The following is a 9,107-nucleotide window of genomic DNA, read 5'->3' on the forward strand; positions in this document are numbered from 1 at the left end:
AATAATATATGTTTATGACAAATTGGCTTTAATTGCTTTCAAACCTGTTTCACTCGAGAACGCTATGATGGAACGTCTCTAATCATTAGTGGAGCGAAGAATGTCGGAAGTAGCGAATACTTCCGGCAATGTTCAGTCGCGGATGTTTTGAGCAAAGGCGAGAGAGATCGCTCATCTCTAGAAACTAGATTGTCACCTCACGGCGGAGCTGGACGAACCAATACGTATTCGGTTTACAATCTCGAGCTTGGGAAGCGAGAGACTTTCGCTCGAAGAGTCTCCGATTTCCGTCAAATAAATTATATATTTCGGCATGGGAAGGAAAAATGAGACCAATGCGTTTCTACCTGTGCACTCGATAACCGTGTACGTGATATGATAACGAAAAAAAAGCAAGAGTTGTGATTGAACAATATCGATTGTCGCACACGAAAGAACAAACAGCCTTCGCTCAGCTCCGACGACACTTCTCGATGAGAAAAACTTTCCAAGCGAGCTTGATATTTTTTGCCTTTTGATATTTGTCGCCCTTTGCGAAAGAACGAGGCGAAAAAGTCTACAAGGTACTCTCGCTCTTTGAAAGTTTTCCCTTCGAGAGGAGGAGGGAGAGGGAAACGATGGGGGTGCATCGCGAACGGCTGATCGGTAAATAAGGATATGATACGTGTAGAAGGAGTCTTCTTCGCAGGGTCGCTGTCTACGACGAGAACTTTATCTATATATTTGCCACGATATTTAATATGTGAATGAATATATATTATATATATCTACTGAATATAAGAGGGAGCGAGAAAGAGAGAAAGTGTGAGAGAGAGAAAGAGAGAATGCGAGCGAAAGAGAACATGTACGGTAATATCATAAAATTATTATTCTCTTTGTTACTTCTTTATACTTAAAACAATAAAAAAGCTACTGAATAAAAATATGCTGCATGCTGTTGTTATTTAAGGCGGATGTAGACGGCGGATGTTATTATTCTGTGTATCTATCGGTGTGTTCAGCTGTAAGGCTTATATACGAACGTTGCGCGTTTTATCCTCCTTTTCGGTTTCCTCGAGTCATTATTGTCGAGTTATTTGTCGAGCAATCGTTCCTCGTCCTTCTCGAAGAAGAATTAGACAAATCAGAGCTAAAGTCGTTGCTGATCGAAAGCGGGGGACTTGTATCTCTAGTCTTAAAAATTTATCGGTGATTAAAATCATGTAATGATTGTATATAATATTTATACGACGAGATATATAGTTTTATCTATTAATTTATTATCCGTTTATTATCGATTTTTAATGTAATCTTTTTTATAGCGATACATATATATTTGAAATTGGAAGACGCTGAAATATAAAGTCGTTTCTTTGAAATGTTTTTTTTCTCTTATGTATTTTTACGAATTTTAAAATAAACTTTGAATAGTTTAAAAGTTATCATTTTTCTCGGCATAACTACACTCGATAACGTTTCGTATTTTTAAGCATGCAATCAAAAGTAATTTAAAATTACATCATAAAAAAAGACCAGATATTATTTATTGTAATCGATGCATGCTATTTAATCGAGAGATTGTGTCTTGCAGTGCGATGCTTGTATTTTTTAATTTCGATGACTCGATGAATCTACATTTTTTTTTAGATATGAACAAGCAAAACATAGCAGAATACGTAACATGGAGTACTCTCAGATTCATATTTGATTTAAAATTTTATTGTTCGCACCTGATTTTTTCATAGATGAATATAAGTGGATATAATCGAGATACATAATAGCTGTTAACCTGGTTTACATTCTCTATCGTAACATTCGTTCGACTCTTTGTGATTATGCAATGTCTTCATACGCAAAGCTCGAAGATGGTTAAGCTATCTCTAAAGAAACATAGATAAAAGGGAACACGAACGAATAATGAAAAAAAAAAGAATTAGTATATATATACTGTTCTTATCATCTGAAGAAATAAAAGAGGAAGAATAATTAAGTATCAACGGTCAAGGAAACGCGTTTTTCATCTCTTTCCTACTCTTGCGTACATTTATATATCTCTAAAACTTAATTATATCAATATTTGCGCGTTGAAGGAATGTGTGAAGGAATACAGAGGGCGAGATTCAGCGAGTTCTATTTTTTACTTGGAGCATAAAAAGAGAGGGATAAGTGATAAAAAAATGAACGAAAGTGATCATTTAGTTAGAATGATTGTGCAACATGTATGTGTGTACGTATGTATGTATGTACATATGCAATATGTATGTATATATGTATTTATTTATATTATAATTTATTTTATAATAAAATATTTACATATATATATACACATTCACGTAATAATTATATAACATAAATATGTACTAGGAAATCTATTTTATGTCGCGCTCCAACAAAATCCTCGTAAATTACAGTGTAAACATGTATTATATTCGATTTTATATTCTAAAATAACATTACGGGACGCATACTTTTTACGTCGTAGATGGGCAGATCTTTAGATGTATATGTGAAGTAAGATGTACATGTGAAGTAACTATGTAATACCTTCAGCGTAGCGTCTATCGAATCTCTCCGTTTTGATATAACAAAAGAGAAAAGAGAAGAAAAAAATCATATTTTCCGCAAAAATTGAAAGTTTACTTATTACTTTTCTCAGCATCGACATGAAAAGTTTGTAATGAATTTGATGATAATTAATTGTCTAAAAATAGATTGTCTAAAATAGATAAATAGATGGTCTATGTTAAAGGGATTAAAACAAATTTTTTTGAAATATATCAAAATATATAAAAAGAGAATTGTATATAAAATTGTTTTAAAGAGGTAAAAGTATTCTCTTTGATATTAGTTCAGGCATTTTGATAGATATTTAGAGTTCCAGAATTTCGAGAGTTTATTTTATATTAGGCTATGTATATATAATATATATATCTTCTACATAGTATGCAATAAAATAATGATCACGGCTATCAGAGCCGAGCAAAACGATTTTAAAAAATCGATGGATCGATTGCGCGACACAAGCGTATCCCTTGCATAAGATATTTATACCGTATTCGTGTTTGTGTCCTATGTACCTATATCTATCCGCCTATCAGTCTCGCACATTTGCATACCTGTGTTTTTGTGTCGTTACGAAATCAAAATGCAAATCAACCGGACAAAGAGGTTGGCTGAAGGAAGAAGACCAGGCCAGGAACTCCGAGAAATGTGTTGTGATTTCTGAAAATAACGATATTTACGAGAGATTTACGTAAGAGATTAAAAATATTGTGTATAAAGTATATGATTTATAACATACTGTTACGTGTTTTTACGTGTACTTTATTGTAATAGATGCAAATTGAAAAGTATTTTTCTTCTACACATTTTATTAGAATCTGGAGCTTATACCTGGATATTATTAATTAGATAGAAAGTCAACTCTCTGAAGGAGAGCAAGCACACATTGTCTCTTAGAGTTGCTGGACTAATCGAACATCGCGTGTCTCTGCGCTCTTTTAATTCTCAGGATATATCTTATAATTAATTATATATGTGACAAAATTGTATTTTATATATATATGCGTCTCTCAATCGCAAAGCGACAGAATATCAAACGCATATACACACGCATGCAAATACATGCACACTTTTACACGAGAACAGTGGTAGAGCGAAGGAAAGAGGAGGCGAAACTAGAAAGGAGAGATTATAATAGATAGCCGTGGCTCTCTCTCTAAGCGCGGCTAGATACTTTTTTCACGGATTTTATTAATAGCTGTACGTAGCTTTAAGAACTACACCTTTAAGATAAAGAGAAGTAAACAAGATGAATATTAATAAATCGCATATATTGTTACGCTATTGTAAGTCTATGGAGACCTAGATGTTTAGCTGATAATTTTGTAGAAAGGATTTTCGCATACTTGTCTAAAATGCAACTTGGGCAAAGAAAAGAGAGAAGAAACGCGGTGTGTTTCAATTTCTTAGAACAAGCGTCTATCCACATAACGTAACGAAACTCGCAAAATTATTTCGATAAGAATCACCCGATATCATGTACATTTTACGAAAACATTCGTAGAGAAAATGCGGAGAAAGAGATGAGAAGAATAAAGTGATTTTTTTAGGAATTTGTCGCGTGCGAAAAGCAGACGAATTGAAACGTGCAAAGTTTCAGAAGACCCTAAAGTGCCAAAAAATTGCAAGAGCGACTTAAAAGGAACGTTCCCAAACATCGTCAGAAACATGGAGAAAATTATTCTTCGTTTTTTCGACTATTTTAAGCATTTAAATTTTGTTTATGTACGTGTGTGTGTGTTTGTAAAATTTTGCGGATCTTTAATTACATGTATTCCAATATGTAATTAATCTGAATTAGGAATTCTCGAGATTTAATCTCGTAAAACAGAGTCGATCGAAAGGCTCACGATGTGAAACATTTTCGGAAATAATATCTGAATGAACCGGATGTCACATAAATTTATCCAGTGGCGATTTTCTTATCGATACTTTTGTTCAGTACGACATGTATTATGAAATGTCGTTTTCTATAGCTTCGATATATATCATTGAAGTCGATGTATTTTTACGTTTGTATTATTGTAAACAGGTGTTTATCGATTGCTACAGCTGAGATAAGCGTTTCGTGGCATTTTTTTACGCGGCTTTTTATCGGCGAACTATAGAAGATAAAAGAGAGCGTTTTCATCGGAAGATTTCTTTGACGAATGTATGCGCGAATGCTCTTGACGTTAATCATCCGCGACTGCAACAGCATCACTTGAATGGATGATCTCTCGAGAGACGGCGGCTTGTTCCGCTCGTGAGAAGAGAAGAGATGAGAGATGAGAATAAAGTTTGAAACTACGATATTTATTTAAATAAGCCGTACACATAATATTGTAATAAATTGTAAATATTACAGATAATTTGCTTATCATATATACTTAATTTATACATGCATGGCTTTATTAAAATGTTGTTTAGGATTCTAAACTCGGTCTCTTAAAATAGCGATTCGTATACAGTTTTCTCATTCTCTTCGCATTTGTTGCGATTAATTAAATCTCAAAGAATATCGGGAACTTGTATCGATTTGCAAGGAGATTTGCATTCGCTTTCGAACGCAAATCCGTTGCAACAAATTCAATAATCTTAGCTTAGAGCGAGGAGAATCTCGAATTCGTTTGTCAGTTGGATATACGGAGTTGAAAGATTGTCAGTATTACTAACAATTAAATATTATGCGCGAATACCTTACGTAAATAAGTTTGCAAGCAACTTGCGACATACGTAACATCGAGTAGACGCGATCATTATCCGCATCTTACATAAATCGCGAAAATATCTCGGCGACTCGTTTCTCGCTTGTATAATTATAGCGCGAATTTATTATTATGGAAATGGGAGGTATGTGTGCATATGTCCGCGAATTGCTTCGAGAGATTGATCGAACTTTTAAGTTACAAACTCTGCGATCAGTTTCCGTCTCGCTTCATCTTACACCGCTAATTATCGCCGCGAGGAAGAAACGGTATAATTTTCCGCCCCGTCATTACACACTCGCTCCAGACAGAATCCCGACATTTTTCTGCGTCCGATCCGACTCACCCTTCAATTCCCGCTCGTCGTTTCTGCCAATTAGCCGCCCGTTTTCCCGCGACAGATGCGTATTTCGCGTCGAATCTTTGATGAACAAGTATTCCTCGTTATTCATATCGAGACAAATGAAAAGAGCGTGCAAATCGCGAAGGGGAAATAAATCACGCGAGAGAAATCGATCTCCATTTTTCGATCGAATCCGCTCGTCCTTCGTCCGGAATCTCAACTCACCCGCAGGACACGTGCGGACAGTGTCGCAAGCGTTTCATGTTGCGTTTAATCAGCATTTACCTTGTCACAGTATCGGATGGCAAAAGCGAACAAGAGAGACAGAGAGAGAGAGAAAAAAAAGAGAGAGAAACGGCGAACGATCGAAGCGGCCCGAGGGGACCGACGAGTTTCTACGTTCTCCAATGCGAGAAGACTCGTCAGAAGTATGGCGAGGTCGGGCCCCGCGGCCCTTTTTCCTGTCACGGGCACAATGGCGTCGAATTCATGGGGCCGAATCAAACGATTCTTTTTATAATCAATCTACTATTTCTCGATTGTGTTGTTAAAAAATGGTTTTTGCAATTATCTGATTAGAGAGAGAAACAGGGAAAGAGAGAGAGAGAGAGAGAGAGAGAGAGAGAGAGAGAGAGAGAGAGAGAGAGAATATAAGATACGTAATGTATAATAATTTTTATAATAGAAAGTACGAAAACATTTTTTGAAATTATGAGACTAGGATTATTTCACGACACGCACACCCGTGAATTTTTTGAGCAAGAGAGATGCACGACGTTATCGTGAGTGAAAAATGAAGAGATGCGTCGTGATTAATATTTAATTACCCCGGGCGAGATCTGATCGTTTCTCATTCGATCAATCACGCATTAGTGTCGCGACACCTATTTAATTACGATCCCGTCTAAATAGCGCGAATTAAGAGCGCGGACAGATTAATAAAAGACCTACACTTATACCAGCTAATATCGTATCTTTAAAGTGACTACTGTTGATTCGATATCGATGTATCTACCTACGTCTAAAATTACGATCTCTTTAGAATTAATGAATGTGACGTAATAATGTTCGATAGCCCGTTTTACTAGCGTATAATAGCGCTATATGATTAATAGCGACAAAAAATATTACACTTGAGTAAATCGTCGTGTCGGCTGCTTTCCTGCGGCAATCTTTTCATTTACGACGAAATTTATTAGATCAGAAATGACTTCTAATTAACGCAAGATTATTCAAAACAAATAAATATATAAAAAAATTTGGAACCGAATATATTTTTAAACTTTTTATTCAAGGCTGAAGAGAGATTCTCCACTTTATTCTCGAAGCGAAGTGTTTAATCGGAGTAAAGATTCAAGGGCGATGTACGTAAGATTAAAGCTAGGTATAACGTCGATCAATTAATTAAGCAGCGACACACGACGCATTACTCAAGGGCGCCTGATTAATCAGGCAGTCTCGAACAGCGCAGCTACACCTCGTACATGATCTTAAGGGTTAAAGTACACTTACGCCGTAGTGTAACGATTAAAGTTAGGCGGAGGTTGATTCTTCGTGATAATCGACCGTCTAAATATACTTGTGAATTTGCGTAAAAAAAATAGCCGTCGATGTCGGGATCGATTGTCGAGAAAGGAGAGATCGCGATAAATTACCAAGAGCTACAATACTAATTTTCCCTTTTTTTATTTGTTTTATGATACGCAAAAATTAATGATAATTATTAATATTATTATTATGATTAGATACATAATAATAATTATTATTCTTTTATAAAGCAGAATAATAATTGTTTGACATTATTCTTCAATGTTTAATTTTTTTTCTTATTTATTTTATGATATAAAATAATAATAATAATAATTATTATTATTATTAATATGGAATAATTATTTCATATTATATTTTTTCATTATATTTATATGCATTTTTTAAGTGTTTAACACATTACGTGCGAGTTTACCAATCGAATTCCGGAAAGACTCGTTCGATACCGAATTTTTCCGGAGTAAAAGGGAGAAACTATTACAATTCGTTGCACGAGATTTCTCTTGTGTAACATATCGCGAATCAACCTCGACACGATCAGTCAGTAATGACGCAACGACGCTTTGTATGCGCAAACCGCGTTCCCTCCTGAACCTTTTTCTTAAAGCAAGGATATGCGCGTAAAAAAAACACACACACATTGTTACAAAAAAAATTGAAGAAATTCATAGTCGAGAAAAAAAAAACAAATCATCAAAAATCATCACGACACGTTTTTCTGTCTCTCTGGTGTATAAAAAAATAATATATACTATATACATTTATATATATATATATATATGTCTCTCATTCCTTTCTTAGATGTACTTTCTTGTACAAATGAATATGTACTCGTTCTGCTTCGGCTGATCGAAGAAAACGTCAAGTGCAAACGTTCCCATTAAGATAAATGAGATCTGTCAAACTGTTTCTCATGCACAGAGCGCTATCGATTGTACTTAACTGGTTTTAGCAGAGACAAGACAGACAAGCATATAGCTATAAGCGTATATCACCGGAGGGTAACCGGAAGTGGGCCGGAAACTATCAAAGTGTAAAGGGAACGCGGTCGCGCGATTAGAAAGCCGGCTCTCCGACGAGCATATGAGTGGCGAGCTAGTTAAAAAGCCGATCGATAGACCCGCCTCTGACCCAACTCCCGTATGATGAATAATTAATTCGCGATAAAGGTCCCTTCTCTGCGACATTCTAAGAATGAATGCTAGAATGAACAGTGGTGACGACGTTTGCGACAACCGCGATAGAAACACGGTATATTTCAAAGAGGTGGATGTAGGTGAAAATTAACGACTCCCTTTTCGTTCTCGAATTATTTTCCTAGCTTCGCGTTACGTCACCGCTGTAAGGGAGGATAGGGGCCCGCTTGTCAACTTTATAAATTAATTCTCTTTATAAACTCTCCTTACAAACTATTTTTATATTTGTAATTACAAACGATTTTTTTAGGAAAGATTCCGATAATTTTGATGGCAAAATATAAGAATGTTTTCTGAAGATATTTTGAATGTTGAAAAAGCGAAAATTTGTGCGTGTTGTTTAAATAAATTTATTATAATTAAATTTAGATTTATGAATTTTTTCGAAAATAGATTATTTTGCTTGTCACAATATAAAATTTATTTTTGATCTTGATTTATAAATTTTAGTAACAAATATTTTTGCAGAAGTTTATTTTTTTCTATGATAATGCTCATAATTCTTGAAAAAAAGAGCTACTGCGTTCTAGAAGTTGTCGCATTGTATTTTGCTGCAGCTAGCTAAAAATATCGGTCAAGTCGTGTCGCCAAAGATATCGGAATCGTGCTATTTTTTTACGATACGAGTTATTTCACAATATGAAATATGACGTGGAGAACGTTTCTCGTATTTTTTTTTTTTTTAAGGTCTTCTCTTATTTCTATTATTTTCGGTATATCTTTCTCTTTTTCGTCTCAACAAGAGAATCCATCCGGGAACGTTTCGCTTGCTCACATCGTACATCTCTAATC

The sequence above is a fragment of the Camponotus vicinus genome, unplaced genomic scaffold (assembly GCF_025532165.1).
Source record: "Camponotus vicinus isolate PSW18456_S1 unplaced genomic scaffold, iyCamVici1.0 SCAF_3, whole genome shotgun sequence".
In the NCBI taxonomy this organism is placed as follows: domain Eukaryota; kingdom Metazoa; phylum Arthropoda; class Insecta; order Hymenoptera; family Formicidae; genus Camponotus; species Camponotus vicinus.